Genomic DNA, 20,059 nt, shown 5'->3' on the forward strand with positions numbered 1-20,059 from the left:
TTTGTTTATGTAGTGGTATCCTGCTTGTGTCATGAGGTACTGTACTGCCACTTAGCACCATCCAGTCGGATGTTTAACTCTCTTTACTGTAAACCAGCATTCGCAGGTGGGGGAGGAAAGGGGATTATCAGCCGGCATCTCTCTCTGGTGTAGCGTGCCGCCCCCCCTCCCCTCCCCTCCCCTCCTCGGACTTTGAACTGTTACTGATGAGAAAGTCAGATTTCTGAAGCGTTAACATCTTGAACACAATGAACTCGTAAATCGTACTGGCCAATTGGTTGTAACTAAATCAAATGCTACGTGTAATTATCCAGCTGTCCACTTACTGCATTTTCGCACAGTAATTTAGTTCAGGAGCTCCGCGATTGCTATAGAGGAGATTCTGTTATGAATTGTAGGTCCATTTTTCAGGGATAGCTTGGGATCAATTTAGATATAATGGACATTTTCAGTCATGAATTTTATCCACAGAATTCGCTGAGGACTTCTGACACTTTAAAGAGATATAGGCTTCTAGTTGAATAAGGGGAGAAACGTAAGGCTACTTTAAATTATCGCTATTAAGCTGAATTTACGGCCTCTACCCTTTTAACAGCCGCCCAAGTTCAAGCTGTCCTTGTTACTAGGGTGTGTTTATTGGGACCTCCATCTCCTCCTCCTCTTCTGCTACAAAACAGAATCTTTTGCTTACTCCCCTCATCCAATGGTAATGATGCTCAGTTATAGACTGCTAGTTGAAAATGTGTATTTGACCTCACGTGAGCTTGCTGCTCCCCTACTCAGATACCAACAAAACTAACGTCCTTCAAAAACAGAAACTAATTCTTGTGTCTGCCGTTGTCTGTTCAATATGTGCCAGGCTAGTCTACCACAGTCATTGTGTTAACCACCTTCTCGGCTCAGGATGGTTAGAACTGGGTGATTACATGCGGTTCATTGAGTCTGCTCTGTCATTCCATCATGTCAGATGTATTATCTCTCTTCACCCCATTCTCCTGCCTTCTCCCAGTGACACTTGATACCCTTGCTAATCAAGAACCTATTGAACTCTGGTTTAAATATACCCATTGACTTGGGTTCCACTGGCTTCTATGGCAATGAATTCCACAGATTCATGTTCCTCTCACTGAAGAAATATCTTTTCATCTCTGTTCTAAAGGGACGCCCTTCTATTCTGAGGCTGTGCCCCCGGTCCTAGACACCTCCTGCCCCCTATAGGAAACATCCTTGCCACGTCCACTGCAGGGCTTGAATTGAGGCTAAATGTAGCAGCACACTGTTGCTCATAACTAATCTCCTGCTCTGTGGATGACCCATTTTCACATCCAGGGGTGAAATCGGCCACTGGTGTATGGCCACCTTAGGACCAGATGGAACATTATTTTATCAATTTTTCAGATGCCCCAGCAGGAAAATCTAGCTGCACTCTCGGCAGTGGGAGCAGTTGAAATGTAATCCGCTGCATTGTCTGTGTGTTTTCTTTTGAAAAACTCGAGGACACTTGAATTAAAAATAAAATGCCCAAGAGGAAGCTGCAATGCCCTGGAAATCAGTCTTCAATGATATTGCTAGAGCAGCAGAAGCAGTTTCTCCTTTTTCTAGAGATGTCCCTAGAGGAAGGGTTGCATTGTAGCTGTCTGCTCTGTGCATTTAGCAGTAATAGTTGCCCCACTGCTCTCCGATGTACAATTTGTAGGCCTTTTATATCCTTTTCCCTTCTGCAGCCTTGAGCAGGAGTGGCTTCTGCCCACACTGCTGTTCATCATGTGTTTCAGCGGGTATTTGAGTCTTGGCACCATTCAACCATGGTGGAGGGGCAAAGCAAGATACTGCTGCTGACCTTGGCCAACAAACAGGCACTCTTTAGCCATTGAGCGAAGGAGCTCAAACCCCAGAGTATTGAAAGGATTGCAACCTCCACTTGGACTATTAATCTCCTCGCACTGAATGGTCAAACCTGAATCCCTCCTGGCTCAAAATTGTAAAAAAGGAGATGAAAGCAAGTTTTGTGTTTCATTTACCACCAAAAGAACACCCCAAAATGCTTCAAAGCTAATGGAGTACTGTGAAGTACACTGTCACACTCTAAGAAAGAGAGTAACCAATTTGTGAACAAAAGCTCCCTTAAAGAACAATGGAGCACAGCCAGTTCCTGTCTTTCTGGTGTTGCTGGGTGATGGAGAAATCTTCATAGTTGTGAATAGCTTTGGATATCTTGAAAATTGTGTCAATGTTTTTATATATATATCTACCTGCAAGGAAATCTGGAACTTTTGTTCTCTGTCTCACCAACAAAGATAATTGGTTCCACTGGAACTGACAGCCCAGAAACTGAACTATCTCTTGGGTGGTACTGTACTGGATCCCATGACCTACAGAACTGCGGAGAACACTTCAGGGGAAGATAATGGAGGAAGGAAGTCTGAAAACATGTAAGAAACAATTGAGTTTGGTAGTGAGGGGTTAATTTTGTCCATATTTTGGGATTGTAGTTGATAGTTATCACTTAATCTTTTGCATTGATTTGAAACCTTAAAAATAACTTAGAAGCTCACCTTCTCCCATTAACTCATAATTATTGCCAAAGGCAAGGAAGCGTAACCAATCACAGACACTAAAGGAAATGTATTATCTTGAATTTGTGAATTGACTCTCTACCTCTAGCTATCACATTCAATATTGATGAGCTGGAACAGATTACAAATACAATAGCAAGATACTAATGAAAATGTGGAAACAAAATGCTGGAAACAGTCAGCAGATTGGGCAGCGTTGGTGGAGAGAAAAACAGACTCTCATCAGATCGATAAAGTTTCACCAGAATGTGATTTAAATGAGAAGGAAAGCTGGTAAGGTAAATTAAAAGGAATGGCATGAAAAGTGGAATGCAAGAGAAATGATAGGAGCACAAAGTCTAAATTTAGTGTTAGAAGCATGTATATGGAAATAGTCAAATCACTTTCATCTGCTCCTGGTTAGAAAAATGAGGTGATTATCTGAAGAGTTGGAACTCAACATTGAACTAGTCACAGTTATATCTGTGCTCCATCTCCCTTCTATGCTCACTTTTAGGCAAGAGATAAAACACACACTGACTTCCAACAGGACTGTTCTCTCCAGGAGTCCAAGCACTGAGATGATATAAGGCCTATTGCTGTTTCATGGGAACAGTTGTGTTTATTGTCAGCCAACACCCCTAATTTGTATTGTCTAACATTTGCTGATAGGGTGTATTTACTGTATGTGAATTATTTGCTATGCATCTCTAAATTACAGGACTTCTGGAGTGTAAAGTTCTTTGGTATATCCAAGGTCATGAAAGATGCTAGTAAATACAAATTGTTTTCACAGTATCATAAATAATATTGAGATGAGGGATGTAAAACTACACTATCCAGATCTCAGGTGGTCAGATCCATTAACACTCTATTGGGCAATTTCCTTACACACTCCATGCCATGAAGAGCATCCAGACTCTGCCAGTGTGACATCTTCTCACTTCTAAATCCAGCTGTCTTGGCTGAGTAACACTGCTAATTAGAATTTGCATTGCAAGAAGAGCCCTAGAGCGCTGGAAGATGGAATGGGCTGTACAATTTCACACTACTGTAGACAATGGGAAAGGGAAAAGGCTTGCCAAGGGCATTATCCATGAGGTTGTTTGTCTGTTAATAAGCTAATAAACTTGAGTTCACACTCGGTTGAAAGCTCTTTATAGTGAGGTGGGGGAGGACCCCGGTATAGGATTCTTCCACTACTGACAGGGAGGGGCTAGGTTGGGTTGATTATTGTAATGGAGTACCACTTCATGGGGCCACACGTGCAGCAATAGTGCTATCAGCTTTAAGAAATGTAATTGAACTCTATATAATTCATTGTCTATGAATATAAAAATGAAAGGGCTTATTCTTGTAATTTATTCTTGTTTATTATTGTAATTTTTTATTATGAATCAAGTTTTTAAAATGTTTTTAAAAGAGGTTCTTTAATGGGATATTTATGGGACTTGCACTCATTTAAGGCTTTGAATGTCTGACTGTGGAGATCAGCATTGATCCCTCTGATCATGGAGAATTTGCATCGCTCCTCCCTGCTCTTTGATCGGTGTAACAGCAGCAACTGCTACACTCTGCTCCCCTTTTGTCTCCTGCCACATCAGCTGGAAAGAGAACAAGAGGAATCTTCGCAGAAAAAAGAGGCTCAGCAAATGAACTGCCTCACCTCAACACAACCTGAAATTGTTGATTGCAGTGGTATAGAGTGTGAAGGCAAGTCACCTATAGTGCAGGGTAGGGTGAGCCTTTAATAGTTTTGCTTCTGCTGCCGTCACCTTAGAGTGTGTAAAGGGTCTGTATTTTGCTGTAGGTTTTCTGTGCTTCTAAAGGTGGCTACGGTCCATTTTGAAATGAATTGTGCTTCCAGGTGCTTTAATCTGCAGAGCCATAATATAATGCGAGCATTTAGGCAGGGAGTTAAATTGGAGCAATCTAAAATCTGGGTGGGGCAACTTGGGCTTGGTTCTGATTCACATACCCACAGAAATGTGTACACAGGGCACCTAGAGACAACACAAATACAAAGCTGTTACTTTCAGATACACATAATACAATTAATCTTGGATGACTTTTGATAAGGTTATGTGCTTGCTTACCTCACTATCTCAGTCATCTATTCCAGCCCTCTAATTCTACTCTCAGGGAATTATGTCACCTTGTCTGAGGAGGCCATGACTTTAGCAGCTGGGGTCCTGAAAATTTCTGTCCTTAATCATCTTATTATTTTCCTGTTCTCATGTAAGGGGTTCCTTACTTGCCCTCATCACATTGTGTTTGATACTTCTGTGATTGGTTAAATGGAGGGAAACTGCTCCCATTAGAGTCATAGAACACTACAGCACAGAACCCCTTACAGTTCGGCCTACCTAGTCCATGTCAAACTATGATTCTGCCGAGTCCCATCAACCTTACCCAGACCATACCACTCCCATCCATGTACTTATACAACCCTCTCTTCTATGTTAAAAATCGAACCCATAGCCACTACTTCCACAGGCAGCTCATTGCATATTCTTACCTCCCTCCGAGTGAAGAAGTTCCTTATTGTGTTCCGATTAAACATTTCACCTTTCACTCTTCACCCATGACTTTTGGTTGTAGTCTCACCCAACCTCTTAGTTTTATATACCTCTATCAAATCTCACACTGATTTAATTGCTGATTGGACCACCGGTATCGTAACAGTTCTGTTTTCTGTTCTGGGGGTAGTATTAAGATAAAATGTTGTTGTTAAACAATCTCCAATATCATAGATCAGGAATATACAGGCACTGTCATTACTATTATGCACATTCATGGTGGGGGGAGAAAGGGAGATCTGTTCCTCCTAACACTGCAGTATTTATTGATAAATGGGCCACATTGTGGAAACATTCCTTTCTTTCTCCGATCGTGCCTGTTCCGTAGTGACCCAGGCCTGCACCCCCGGTGGATAAAAACTGCAGCACGTTTGTATTTCTTTCTGTGTTGCTGCATTCATTTGAAACCTTCAACCTATTTGCCTGGCCTGTTCTGAACTAGATAACAATACATTATTGAACAAAATGTGTTGCTGAAATCAGTTTTCATAGACCCAGCATTGTGCAAGGCCCCAATTGTTGGGACTGATGAATGCGGCTAGTCATACAGCCTGAGCAGGGAATATTGTAAGGTCTCAAGCCAGGCATTAATAGTGCAATTATGGCTGTGGCTCTGACTTGAAATAATTAAGATCGAGCAACAGGAGGGGCCTCTGACACTTCACAGCAATGCAGACACATTTAGTTCTCAGTAAACTGCCCATCTCGAATCAGATGGGGTCAAAGTTACCCTTCCGTCATTTCAGGGTCTGTTACCTTGAAGGCAGCTCCAAGCATCATGCTCTTCTCCTGTCTGCTGGATCCCAGAGGCACAAACCCTCCTGTCTGCTGGATCCCAGAAGCACAAACCCTCCTGTCTGCTGGATCCCAGAGGCACAAACCCTCCTGTCTGCTGGATCCCAGAGGCACAAACCCTCCTGTCTGCTGGATCCCAGAGGCACAAACCCTCCTGTCTGCTGGTTTTCAGTGCATAGACAATCTAGGAAAATGAAGCGTGAAGTTTTGACTCAGTAAATTCACTGTGAGTTTAAAAAGCTCGATTTTGTAAAATCAGCTTTTTATTTTCTCTATCGTTTGGATGTCCTGCTCCAGTAGAGGAGTGAAACTAGCATCTGACTTTAACAAGGCCAGGATGAGGTTGGGATATGGTGAATGAAGATGAGAGGTATCCCAGGTCCACTAACAGTTCAGCCATACCATGCATTGCAGAGTGTGGAACTGAGTTAGACTGATCACCAGGAGCAGTTAGCTGTGAGGGAGTGAAGGTGCTCTAAGAAATCGTCACTTAACTCATTGGGGTGATTGATAAGTTCATGGCCTAAGGTAGAAGGAGATATTAACTTCAAACTTTCTGCATAATCTCCCCAATGAGTTGAACTGCATGTGTGTGTAACAAGAGCTGTATAACTCATCTCCTTCTACCATAGGCCACGAACTTATCAATCACCCCTGCTGTGGACACTTTCTGGAGGTCCAGACCGCTGGACTAAGTGTGTAAATGTAGGAGGGGACTGTGTTGAAAAATAAATGTGCTAGGTTTTCTACAATTGACTCCTTCTACCTTAGGCCATGAACTTATCAATCACCCTTCGTAGGATCTTTTCCATTAGGTTGAGAGGGTGGTTAAGGATGGAGGCGCTTCCTCCATACAGTGCCAGAATGTCTCCTTCGAAGCTCACACTCAGCTGTCAAAGACAGGAGTGTTACCCACTGAGCTAAGGCTGCCAACAGGTGCCCAAATGAAAATTGACTCATTATTAGTACTGATCAAAATGTACTCCAACAGAACTAAAACATCTTGAGAGACACTAGACAGGAAGTAAGAACCAAAATGTATTCAACAATGCACGCACATTTGACTGGAGATAAATGATACTTTAGATTTACTTGGGAGGATTCTTGAGGCGCTAACAGTTTCAACGTACATAGTTTCTGCAAAGTTGTTGATCTGTTTGTCTGATGAATGCTGGCCTGCTTCTCGTAACCAGGCATGCTGAGAATTCTCTAGTACCGAAACTCTGTTGTTTCTGTTTATTGTGCATTCCACAAATATTCAAAACTAAAACAACATACACAGAATGCCGGAGGAACTCAGCCTGTTGGGCAGCATCCATGGAAATGACTAAGCAGTTGTCGTTTGGGGCCGAGTCCCTTCCTCAGGACTAGAAATGAAGGGGGAAGATGTCAGAACAATAGAGGGAGGGGAAGGAGGCTAGCTGGAAGGTGATGGGTGAAGCTGGGTGGGTGGGAAAGGTCAAGGGTTGGAGAAGAAGGAATCTGACAGGAGAGGAGAGTAGACCATAGGAGAAAGGGAAGAAAGAGGGGACCCTGAGAAGTAATGGACAAGTAAAAGGTCAGAGTGTGGGGGGGGGGTGGTTTTTTTTTTGCCAGAAGGAGAAATCAATGTTCATGCCATCAGGTTGGAGACTACTCAGACGGAATATAAGGTGTTGCTCCCCACCCTGAGTGTGGTCTCATTGTGGCACAAGAGGAGGCCATGGATGGACGTGTTGGATGTCAGAATGGGAATCAGAAAGCTACTACTGTAATGGACTACTTTGGTTCTTTGAATGACTCTTCCAAAAAAAGCCCTATCTCGACTGTCATAGGCACATATGCGTCAGTAGATGGGTTATCTGGCGCACTGCACGTGCTCTCATGCACTTGTTCTACTCCCTTTTATTTTTATTCCTACCCCTCACGAGAGTGAAAGGTTGCTTCTTTCCTTTGAGGTTCTTGCCTGTTATTCTCTGTCCTCAGAAGTTGGTCACCGGATTGAAATGGATTCGCTTTCCCACTTCCCTACAGTAGGAGCATAATCATCCAAGTTCATATTGTCTCCAGTGCCACAGGTGGGGTGGATAGCTATGTGTGCATGTGTGGGGTAGTTGGAAGCCTGTGTGCGTTCTTCGGCAGCCTAATACCCCATCATGCTCACTATTGAAACTCGTCAATCAAGAATGAGGGTTTCGGGGAGTAGCTATATGACTGAGTCATCAACTTGAGGAAGGAAAAAAATCCAGTAGTTCAAGAAGGAAGTGTTCTAAGAATACCATTTGTATTTAATTATCAGTTCATATTGTAGCCGGCAGCTTTGACATTATAGTTATTCTGAGATGAGGAACAAAGCAGAGAAGGTTCCCTTTATGTTGCTAAAAATCTTTTAGATCGTTAGCTTTGAAAATGACCTTGTAACTTCTGAAAAATATATTTCTTAGTATTAACATTGCTGTGTGACACACACAAACACTCTGTCCTGATAGTGTACTCTGAACGTATTATCTTAAAAAAAATTGGTTCAACACTTCGACAGCTACAGTTGAATTTGATGTTAAAGAGTAACATTTCTGATGGTTCCAGAATCAAAAATCCGACTTGCTGAATTTCATGAGATCCCCACTTTCGTGATGTGACCTTGAACGTGAATCAGAAATGCACGGAGAACCTTGGCTGACAAAAGGGGGGATCAGCTCATTCTTTATATTCCAGTCTGTCCACCTCCTAGATTTCATTTTGACAAGAATTTTAGAATCAAATCATTAACTGGGTAATAAGGGTTTCCTTGTATCAGCGATGGCAGGATATGTGATCTCAATAAAATCTTTAACTCTTAGCTTTGTTATCCGAATCTAACTTGGGAACAACTAGGTAACAAAGTTCATCACTTTGTGTCTCATTTGCAAGCATTCTTGAGTTGGAGTAGAAGGAAACACCCAGCAGGTCAGTGGAAAAAGAACTACTTTCTGAAGACACACAAAATGCTGGTGGAACGCAGCAGGCCAGGCAGCATCTATAGGAAGAAGTACAGTCAACGTTTCAGCCGAGACCCTTCATCAGGACTCCTGGCCTGGCCTGCTGTATTCCACCAATATTTTGTGTGTGCTGCTTGAATTTCCAGCATCTGCAGATTTCCTCGTGTTTACTTTCTAAAGATTCTACTTCAGAACTGAACACTTAGGCAGAACCTGTGGAGCTAGGAATAGAATTAATGCTCAGATCTGAACAAGGGTCTTCAACCTCAAATATTAACACTGGTTACCTTTCCAAAAACGTATTGTGGTCTGAGTATTTCCAACATTTTTGCCTTTTATTTCAGTCTTTCAGCACATTGTTAAAATTAGTTCTGGTGCGGTACTGTTGGAGCAGTGTATTGTTGTAGGTGATTTCTGGTAGGCGAAAGCCTTATTTTCTGTTTAGGTTAGGTAAAGATCTTATGATTATGCATTTTGAGGAAGAGTAGCAGAGTTTCTGCTGTCACTAAAGTAATTGTTACGTGATTGCACATGGGAGCTTGCTGAGTGAAAATTGACACTGATTTCCTGCATCACACAAGGGCTCTGATTTGAAGTGCGTCATGCCCTGTAAGGCTCTTTGGAACAGCCTTGCATAATAAAGGGTGTATTTCATCTGCCAATTTCTCTTACTTAACAAACCAGTTATGATAAACTGTGATGAAATGGAAGACGTCTGTCGGCCCCTGAAGGTGTTCCATTCTGAATAGAGTAGACGTGGAAGAGGATGTTTCCCGTAGTGGGTGAGTCTAGGACCACGGGCACAGCCTCAGAATGAAGGGCATCCATTTAGAATAGAGATGAGGAGGAATTTTTTTAGCCAACTGGGAGTGAAACTGTGAAATTAAGTGCTGCAGCTATCTGTGGTGCAGTTATTGGGTATATTTAAAGTGGAGGTTGATAGGTTGAGAGAAGGCAGGAGATTGGGGTTGAGAGGAATAAATGAATCATGATGGAATGGCCGAGCAGACCCTATGGGCCTGGTGGTCTAGTTCTGCTCCTCTGTTTTATGATTGTATGGTCTGTTTATTGTTGAATGAATGAAGTAGATCTCCGGTGTGGTCTGAGTGATTCCTAGTTTGGTACGTTCATCTCCCTCTTCTGTGTTTCAGTACCTAATTTGTGAATGGTAGATGGGTTGACAGACGGTTTGGGAGATTGAGAAGTGATGCAATTGATCTTGGTGTCATTGGGCAATAGAGGGGAAGTGTGGGACTGGGTTTCTGCTTCTATTTTTAAAAATTGAGCTCATTTCTGGAGAAGCTTGTAGTTGAAGATGTGTCCATGTTCGGGTAGAGGATATCACTCACATTCTGTCTCCCTGCCTATTCTCCCGACGCAGGTTTACACACACAACTTGGATAAAATCCCTAAGACAGCTGGCACCCCAGATAACCAGAGATCTTGTCAGTTGATCTGGTTGCAACTCTGTGTCTCCATGTGTGCAAACATTCAATATAATGTTGTTGGAAAGGAGAACGTGTAGAAATAAACCGTGAAGGGAGCATTTCTGAGTAATGCTTTTCAACTTGAATTCAGTTTGGATAGTAAATATTTATTGTAACCATGGTACTTTATCTGGCTTGGCCTCCACAGGTACTAAGAGATGGGGAGCATTAGAAGGAGATCCAATAAAGCTCCAAAGTAAAATAAGTCCAAAGTTTCCTTTTCAGTGGTGTGGGATTAAAGTCATCAAGTATGCAATGTGTTTGTATGTGTGTTTGCACTGTGCTAAACTGCACCATCAATGGAAATTCTCACCACAGGAACACTTCCATAAATCTGTGCAGGAAAAAAACTCAGTAAGTATAATCACAGACAATTTTTTTCCAGAAAAAAAATGGGACAGTGATCACAGCTGATAGCCACACAAAGAATAGAACTCTTTTGGTTGGGGGGAGAAAGTGCTCCAGGCTCATTGGAATATGTTAGTATGACCCTGGACAGACAAAGAACTGAGGTGAAACTCTGTGTGTCCAGGTATGCTAACATTCAGTGTGATGTTGCAAAGGGGAATCCTGTAGTGTATTAAGGACACTAAACAATACTCAATGTGGGAATGAAATGGCTTGTAGATAAAATATTGTAAACACGAAAGATTCTGCAGATGCTGGAAGTCCAGAGTAACGCACACACCTGCTAGAGGACACTGCAGGTCAGGCAGCATCCAAGGAGAAGAATAACCAGTCAACATTTTGGGCCAAGACCCTTCATCAGGACTGTAAAGGAAGGGCAAAGAAGCCCGAGTAAGAAGGAGCGGGAGGGGATGGAGCACAAGTTGGCAGGTGTTAAGTGAAACAAAGTGAGTGAAGGGGAATGAAATGAGAAGCTGGGAGGTAATAGGTGGAACAGATAAAGGGCTGGAGGAGGAATCTGATGGAGAATAGTGGACCATGGTAGAAAGGGGAGGAAGAGGTTCACTAGAGGGAGGCGAGGAGAAGAGAAATGGTAAAGGGGGGGCCAGAATGGGGAACGGATAAAGAGATTACTGGAAGTTAGTGAACCTCAAACTCTGGAACCATAGGTTAGATTCCTGTTTTGTAGTCTCCAGGTATTTGGCAGCATTTATGTTCCAGCTGCACTTTGCCACAAACAGGATGCTCTGCTTCTGTCCCAAGAAGCCAGCTCTGTCTAATTCGTTTAGTTGTGAATACTGTTGACTATCTGCTCATTTCTTTTGAAGTCTGGAACTGCAAGTCATCTGAACCATTGCTGTTCTCATCCAAATTCCGGGTGCATGGGGGTGGGTAAAGTCGGTGGATTTTGTTTACTGACATTGCTCACGCTCCGTGGACTGTCTTCAGTGGTCATCATCAATGACTTGGCTTGCAAGATCAGAACCTTCTCTCTGCAATATAACATCTGGTCCTACCAGCAATGTAGAACCATTCCAATAGTGCGTCACTCCCTTGGTACTGCACTGGGAGGGTCATTCTGGATTATGCGGATAATCAGTTTATCCATTGATGTTTTTAGATTAACAACTGTCTCATTCTCCCAGCCCATATTTGTGGAGAAATCAGTTTTTGTCTAAGCATCCTTGTGGCACAAATGTCATTGTTTTACAGTGTGAAAGCCAATACAGGTGTGCGCCACTTAACGTCCATTCGGACAACATCTGATCGCATATACGTCCGTAGTTCTGATTGTAGAACGTGACATAGCAGACGTAACCAATCTGGTGTATCGCGTGTTTCTTTGAGTGTCGTAGCGTTCTCTCTCTGTTTAATTTTCTTTTGAAAATGTTATTGTAAAGTGCATCATGGCTTCCAAACGCAGCAAAACCACTCCTAGTGATAGCAGCTGCAAGAGGCAAAGGAAAGGATTGATTTGGAAGTGAAACAAAAGGTTATTAAACAATATGAAGGTGAAAAACCTGTGAATGCTATTGCTCGGGATTTAGGCATGTCGCACTCGACAATCACGACGATCCTGAAAAATAAAGAAAAAATCATAGTGTATAGTGTACAGTATACAGTTTTAGTTCTTGGCTATTTAGTCAATACAGGTACACTACAATACTCCATATAGGTTTGCTAAGTATATAATATGGTGTTTGCACAACATTCAAATCACATAACGTCCGATTTCACCGAACATATTGTGGACGTTAAGCGATGCATACCTGTATACAAACACAGTTTGTGGTTGGAGCTATCTTTGGGTTTAACCTAAATGCATCCTGAGCTATAAGCGTTGGGTAACATTTCTAAAAGTGGTGACAGCAGCTGCTGAGGGAGAACCAGCGTGATGTCACAGCAGGGAAACTCTTGCCGCATGTGACACAAGGGATTTTTTTTAAAGCTAGCTACACTAACTGCAAGTTGATCAGAGTTGGGGAGGACTGTGTTTGCATTGCTCCATCAACTCACCATGAAACAATTTGCAGAAGTTCTGTGGTTGCGGGTTCTTCAGAATTTACCCAAACAGAGAGACTCAGCAGACCTTAAATTAGTAACCACTCCCTTCTGAGTCATGGAAGATACATTTTGGGGAACTGTTATAAAACTGACTGACATTGTAAAAACACACAGGCATCACAGAGGGTGATATGAAAGTATAAGCTGAATAATTGGTTGATTCCTTTTCTCACTTTCTCCTGAAGATGTCCTGAAGATGGAATGAGCTATTCCAAGCTCATTTCTTAAAAGATGACCTATTTAAACTGAAACAGAAGTTAAAGTCTTCTTTCACTGCTCCTCATCAAAATGTCTCTCATTTTAATGTCAAGCTTGTCCATTGTAAACCTAGCTTTATTCACTCCCACATCGACGCCGAGCCAGAGCACCGATTTCCCTTTCTTGAGTCCTTTTAATATGGTGCTTCAAACCTGTACCTTTGCCAAACTTTTGGCTATCTTTCCCAGTAGCTTTTGTTCCTGGACATCGAATTTCTTGATAATATTTTGGTTTGGTTATGCATTGAAGCTGTTACAGAAACACAGATGTTTAATTTATGTTCTGTTATGTGCTATCTACAGGGTCTTGTAAAAATATTCACCGCTCCCCCCAATACTTTGTTCACATAAATGAGTATTACAATGAGGGATTTCAATCAATTTAACTGAAAATTTTTATTTGAGAATCACATGCTCCGTTTTTCACAGTAGAGCCCAAAAACAGGGAAAATTGTAAAGCATGGAAAAACTAAAAAATCAGACACTGAAATGCTAGCAGTTCAAAAGTAATCATCCCCCTTTGCTCAGTACGTAGTTGAACCACCTCTCACAGCTACTACAGCCAGTAGTCTTTTAGTATAGGTCACTATTAGCTTTGCACAATGCTATGGAGCAAGATTTGCCCATTCCTCCTTGCAAAACTGCTCAAGCAGTGCCAGGTTAGTTGGGGAGTAGCAGTGGACAGCAGTTCTGAGGTATTTCCAGAGATGGTCAATCAGGTTAAGGTCAGGACTCCGATTGGGCCTCTCAAGGACATCAATTTTCTTCATTTGAAGCCACCCCATAGTTGCTCTGTCAGTGTGCTTTGGGCTGTTGTCCTGCTGAAAGATGAACTTCCTCCCCAGTTTAAGCTTTCTGGCAGAGGTGAGCAGGTTTTTATCCAGGATCTCTCTGTACTCAGCAGCATCCATCTTCCCATCAATCCTGACCAGGTTTCCAGCTCCTGCTGCTGAAAAGCATCCCCCTAGCACGATGCTACTTCCACCATACATTACAGTAGGAATGGTGTTACCTGGCTAACGTGCAGTATTAGATTTGTATGGCTGTTGTTTTATATTTTTTCACTTTTCCACAATGGACTGCACTAAACTCCAAGGTACATTCAGTGCCTTTGAGATGGTCTTGTACTCTGCCCCAGATCTGTGCTTTTCTGGTATCATTTCCCTGCTTGTTTTGAATGTTCTTTTGTCTTCATTTTGGTTTGGTCTGTTGAAAATTTACCATACTGTTGGACCTTACAGAGAGAGGGTGCATTTACTCTTATGAATTCATCCTCCAATTTTCTACATCAACAAATCGGGTGAATCGATAAGGTGATATATAGCACGTTGCACATGAGGAAAGTTAGCGTAGTAATTGCAAAGGGGATGAATACTATTTCAGCCTCACAATTTTGGCTTTTAACTTTTAGTAAATCATTGATGGGCTTTGGAATTGTTCTTTTGATTGGACATGATGCACAATGTTTTGTAGATTAGCTCAAAGATCCTACTTGAATATATTTTAAATTTAGAAAATGAGACAGCAAAATGTGAAAATAGTTGTGAAGGCTGAATACTTTTCAAGGCTTTGTATCTGATGTATCCCAGAGCAATGATAAAGCAAATTTAGACTCTGGTGGCAATAGATGAGGGGCTCTATGACCTTCAGCAAAAAAAACTGCAAATGCCTAAATTCTGAAATAAATACTGGAAATACTCAGCAGCTCAGGCAGCGTCCGAGAAGAGAGAACAGTCATATTTTAGATCGATCCTTTCATATTATCTTAGGGTTTCTTTTCAAGATGACAAGAGTACCACAGTCAAATCCAAATAAGGGAAGGATTTTTTTCTGCTAATGCCGACACAAATTCATCTCAGTGCTTGGAACGCAAGGGTGGAGCCACGCTTGACTCCATCGGACCCCAGTCATGTTCAGTCCTGGGTGCTGCTCTTCACAAAGATAACGTGGCCTTTAGAGTGCATAGTTTTGTGGCTTAAAGGGTTAAATTCTGAGCTCCAGATGCATATATTTGGCTTGTACTCCCTTAGAAGGTGGACAGCAACAAGCAAACAGCTTTTGTGTTGTAAGGAGTTGTTTGGAAATTTTAAATAAGTTTATTTAAACTGCATCAGTACAATTGTTGCTTTATCGAAAATAACATCTGCTTCTCTCCCCACCAAGCAAGTAAAACAAAAGAAACCGTTGGCTGTTTTATCATGAGATTGAGCAGTTTTCTTTTCAACAGGAAGTTTAAACAAAGCCACATCTAGTTACTTGTTTTGATCTTCAGTAGTTGGAACCTCAAAACTGCACCTGCACAGGGTCATCAGGCCAGGCAGAGGACTTGGGATGGGAAGAGGAATTATCTCATTATGCCAGCTGCTTTTTGTGATCAATGGATATGATCTGGGTCCAATGTAGAGTCTCACACATGGAAGGAGGTTATTCCATCCCTCTGATTCACACTGATTCATTGACAGAGCCACCTAAATAGTCCAAATGTTTCCCCTTTCCCTGTAAATTATATCACCCCAGATAGTTATCTACTTCCTTCCTGGAGCTTAAAAGTAAGTTTATTCTCAAAGTAACCATACACCACCCTGAGATTCATTTTCTTGCGGGCATTCACAGTAGAAGAAAGACATACAACAGAATCGTTGAAAAATTACATACAAGCAAAAGATGCAGAATCAGCTAATGAGCAAAAGGTGGCAAACTGCAAATACAAAAAAATACCGAGAATATGAGCTGTAGAAATGAGTCCATGGGTTGTGGAGACAGTTCAGAGTTGAGATGAGTGAAGTTATCCACACTTATTCAGGAGCTTGATGGTTGAAGGGTAATGATTGTTTCTATTACCCTTTCAGGAAGCATAGTCAAGATCATATGAGCTCAAGGCAAATAACCATAGTAGTTTTGCCTGTGTGATATTCAATAGCAATGGCTGGTTAGATGTTTATGGATACAGAGGAAAACGGATGAGGGAGTTTTTCCTTGATTCCTTCCTTTGGGTTAAGACAGAATCTCATTCCTGATTGTGGTAAGCATTGTGCACAGAATGCCTGCCCTTTCTGTCCATGCAATAGTTATTGAACTTGGAACGTGAGCCACCTGCAGCAGTGTTGACATTGCAAATTAAAGCAGTCTGCAGTTTATGGTGCACCTCCTGAATAAATCCAGTCCTGGTTTTGTTATATACCTCCCAGAGATTGCATGGTAAGCTTTTTATTGTGTTGGGACAAAGCCAAACTGAAAAAGACATTGGTCTCAATACTGCATGGACACTGTGATCTCAAGGAGCCAGTCTCTTTAATTATTGACAGATTTCACACACAACCTCCATTTTAATTAGAAGTTGGTCGGAACACTGATCGTAAGAGGCCACACCCTCACCAGACTCTATACGTGGATAGATAATTTCCACAAGATAACATCAAGCACGGCACATGTATATATTTGCCATCTGTAACACAATGAATCATTATCATCTAAGGAATCATTTCTTGGAGACATTTTTATTTACTTAGAGATGCACCGCCCAGCACCCCCCCAACACCCCAAATTTAACCCTAACCTAGAACAGGAGGAAATCTGCCGATGCTGGAAATCCAAACAACACACACAAAATGCCGGAGGAACTCAACAGGCCAGGCAGCATCTATGGAAAAGAGTACAGTTGACGTTTCACACTGAAACCCTTTGACAGGACTGGAGAAAAGGCTGAGGAGTAGATTTAAAAGGTAGGGGGGAGGGGAGAGAGAAACACTTGGAGATAGGTGAAACCGGGAGGGGGCGGGATGAAGTAAAGAGCTGTGAAGTTGATTGGTGAAGGTTGGAGAAGGGGGAGTCTGATAGGTGAGGATAGAAGGCCGTGGAAGAAAGAAAAGGAGGGGGGGGCAGACTCCCCTTCTCCAGCCCTTTCACCAATCAACTTCCCAACTATTTACTTCATCCCTCCCCCTCCCATTTCACCTGTCACCTGGTGTTTCGCTGTCCCCTCCCCCACCTTTAAAATCTACTCATCTCTTTTTTTCTCATCCTACCGAAGGGTCTCGGCCCGAAACGTTGACTGCACTTTTTTTCCATAGATGCTGCCTGGCCTGCTGAGTTACTCCAGCATTTTGTGTGTGTTGCTTAACCCTAACCTACTCATGCGACTATCTACAAGGACGAGTTCACCTACCAGGTATGTCTTTGAACAGTGGGAGGAAACTGGAGCACAGAGAAAACCCACACATTCCACATGAGCAAACAAAATTGAACCTGGGCAACATGAGGGATTTTTGGATAAATTATCACAAAGAAATGAATCTTAAGGAGTTTAAAGAAGATTCGGAGGATAGAGGGAGGTTAAGTCTGTCATGCCACTGAGGTACACAGTCTAGAAATAGGCTCTTTGGCCCATTGAGTCCATGTTGACTATAAATACATTAAACTTCTTTTATTCCTTCTAAATTCCTGACAGCTTTTGCCTAGATTCTACCACGTACTACATGCTAGTGGGAATTTACAGTGGCAAGTTAACTTGCTAACTCAGAAGGTGAGGCTGCCAGTGATGGAGCGAAGAAACTCAGTGGGGTTTAAAATGCCAACTTGAGAAGGGTTCAAAGATCTCTGAAGGTCTCTCGCAATCCACTTCCACTTGTGGTAGAAAGTAATGTTTTGTCCTCCAATCAATTATTAATGTTAGGAAGTGAACGGAAATTGATTTCAACCCAAGCCCAGCAAATCAAGGATTTTAATGATTAATTGAGTGCATGTGTAAGAGAGTGCCCATTGAGGGGGAAGCCATGCGCACAATAATGGTTTGTTAATATTTGACGAGCATTCACTCCTTCGCTTCCAGCACCTTCCAGGCTTGATACAGGCACGTGACAGTAAACTCCCTGTGTTCAGCTCTAACAACAGTCCAGCAGCCCTTCGCCGTCCAGGACTAAGCAATCACTTGATTTGGACTCCATCAATCACCCTAATCATTAATGCCCTCCACATTCAATTCAGTAACTTAATGGTGTCTTCCAAATCTGCAGTCTCTACATCCCTGGGTGAAGGTAGCGGGCCCTCAGATAGGCAGCATGGATAAAACAGCAGAAAAGTTCTCTGGCTGTGTTAAGGATTATCTCTAAATTTGATCGTTCCACCACAGATGTTGAGACACACACAACTTTTTACTTCCCTGGAATAAATTTCATAACAGCTTAAATGGGAAAATTAATCATTTGATATAACAAAGCAAGTGGAATGTGAGTTGCCATTCAAAAAGACATCTTTGGATTTTTAGCTGGTCCCTTTTTTAATGCAACCAGGTGCATGAAATGTGAGACGAGAGGATAATTCATTGTAGTTTATTTGAATAGGTTTTGCTACCCATTGATTGGCATATTGGTCACACCCTGTGTTCCTGCTGTTTGAGAAAGATACCACAGGATTGGCTCCTCCTGAGAGCTGAGCACTCTTTGAGTTGGTGTGGGTTTGAGGAAACAAACAAGGAGTCCCCCTGGGAAGGGGTCTCCAATAAATGGAGCAGTCTGTATTCAGGAGTTGCCAAATGGCTCATTCTAAAGACTAGGTGTGCTGCAGAAAGCACTGCAGGATTGTCTATGCTAAGCACCAGTGGGTAAGGTCACCTCCCCCACACTGAGGAAAAGGAAAGTTCCTGTTTTGTGGTTTCATGGTAAAATGCTTGCTGTATGACTAGCTGATTACATGGAAGTGTCAGAGGCAAGTAGATTGTGTGATTCAACCTCTGGACGTTGGCCACTTTTCCTCTCACTTGTATATTGCTTCACGGTGAGCCCTCGAGTTCCATCCAGATAGCTAGTCTGTCAGTAGACTTTGCATTGTGCAAACCTGTCAGTAATTGCCAGTCCTGAGACCGCCCCTTTTCTCTGCAATCACCGTAGCAAGTACCTGACTGAGATCTGCTAATTGCGTTCTAACATTAAACCAGAACTGAGGAATTTTCCTCTACGCTAAGGACATGAAACGTCAGTAGGTCCAACCTGACTGTGGAATAGCTGTTTTAAAGCCGTTGCCAGAGCAACTAATTTGCTTGGGCCAATTTTTATCAGTTTCTTCAGTATCCTTTTGAAATTTCAAGAAGGTCACTTCTTTCCCCAGCATATTATAGATGAGATGTCAAACTCAATTTGTCTGCAACAGCAGGCTTTTAATGGGCTGTCCAGAGAAATATTGTGCTTATATCACCATGGCAATGGCCTCTGTACTTTCCTGTGGCTGCCTCACTGTTCGTTAATATTTAGGGCGAGTCAAACTGCAGGTGACACACTAATTATCCAGAAATCACTTTACTAAGCCAGTAGGAGAGGTGATGCTGAACACAATTGTTATGGAGGTTTTTATTTACCGGCTGTCTTTGTTACTGCCCCTTCCTTTTCTAAACTGGTGCACAGAACAAACTGTCAAACTGCAGTTTTCATTGTTAGCCACACTGATGTTGCTGCAGTATTCCTAGTTTTTCCTGAAAGTTCTAGGCCCGGGTGCTAGCACAATGTTCAGTACAGCAATCACCCACCTTGTGGCTATTTAACGATAACAGGAAACTTGTGCGGGAGAGTTTTGTAAGTGGAAAAGCCATTCCACTGGGGAAGCTCCACTCTCCCAACCTTGGGCGTCCAGGTGCCGTGTTAGGAACAAGTGAGGCCCAACTTGGTTGCAGTGGGTGACCATGACGTCTTCTGTGCCCTGTCGTGCCCTTTGCCCTCCGTGGAGCGTCGCAGTACCACCTTCCTAGCCGTTGGATCTCACTGTAGATCTCATCCACCTAGTCTGCCGGAGCTGACAGGCATGCCCCTATCTCATCGAGGTAGGAGGCTGCCGGCTACCCTCTCCTGGTTTGGCCCACCTATCGAAGTGGTGTATTGGGGTGCACCAAGAATCTCCTTGAGAATATCCAGTATTGTCTCAAAATGGCGGTGCAGGCTCGAAGGGCCGAATGGTCTACTTCTGCACCTA

At 42.6% G+C, this 20,059-nt stretch overlaps 1 protein-coding gene across 7 annotated transcripts in view; it reads left to right on the forward strand.

Moving 5' to 3' along the window:
• LOC140731255 (ral guanine nucleotide dissociation stimulator-like) overlaps positions 1-20,059 on the forward strand; it is a 147,771-nt gene that overhangs the window by 101,279 nt on the left and 26,433 nt on the right. The window contains exon 1 of one of the 7 annotated variants that reach the window (XM_073052807.1): positions 17,155-17,270. The exons of the other annotated variants lie outside the window; for them this stretch is intronic. The gene's annotated coding sequence lies outside the window, so the exon portion shown is untranslated. Of the gene's footprint in view, positions 1-17,154; positions 17,271-20,059 lie in introns of those variants that run through there. 7 annotated transcript variants of the gene reach the window in all.

Source organism: Hemitrygon akajei, chromosome 7 (genome assembly GCF_048418815.1).
Source record: "Hemitrygon akajei chromosome 7, sHemAka1.3, whole genome shotgun sequence".
Lineage (NCBI taxonomy): Eukaryota > Metazoa > Chordata > Chondrichthyes > Myliobatiformes > Dasyatidae > Hemitrygon > Hemitrygon akajei.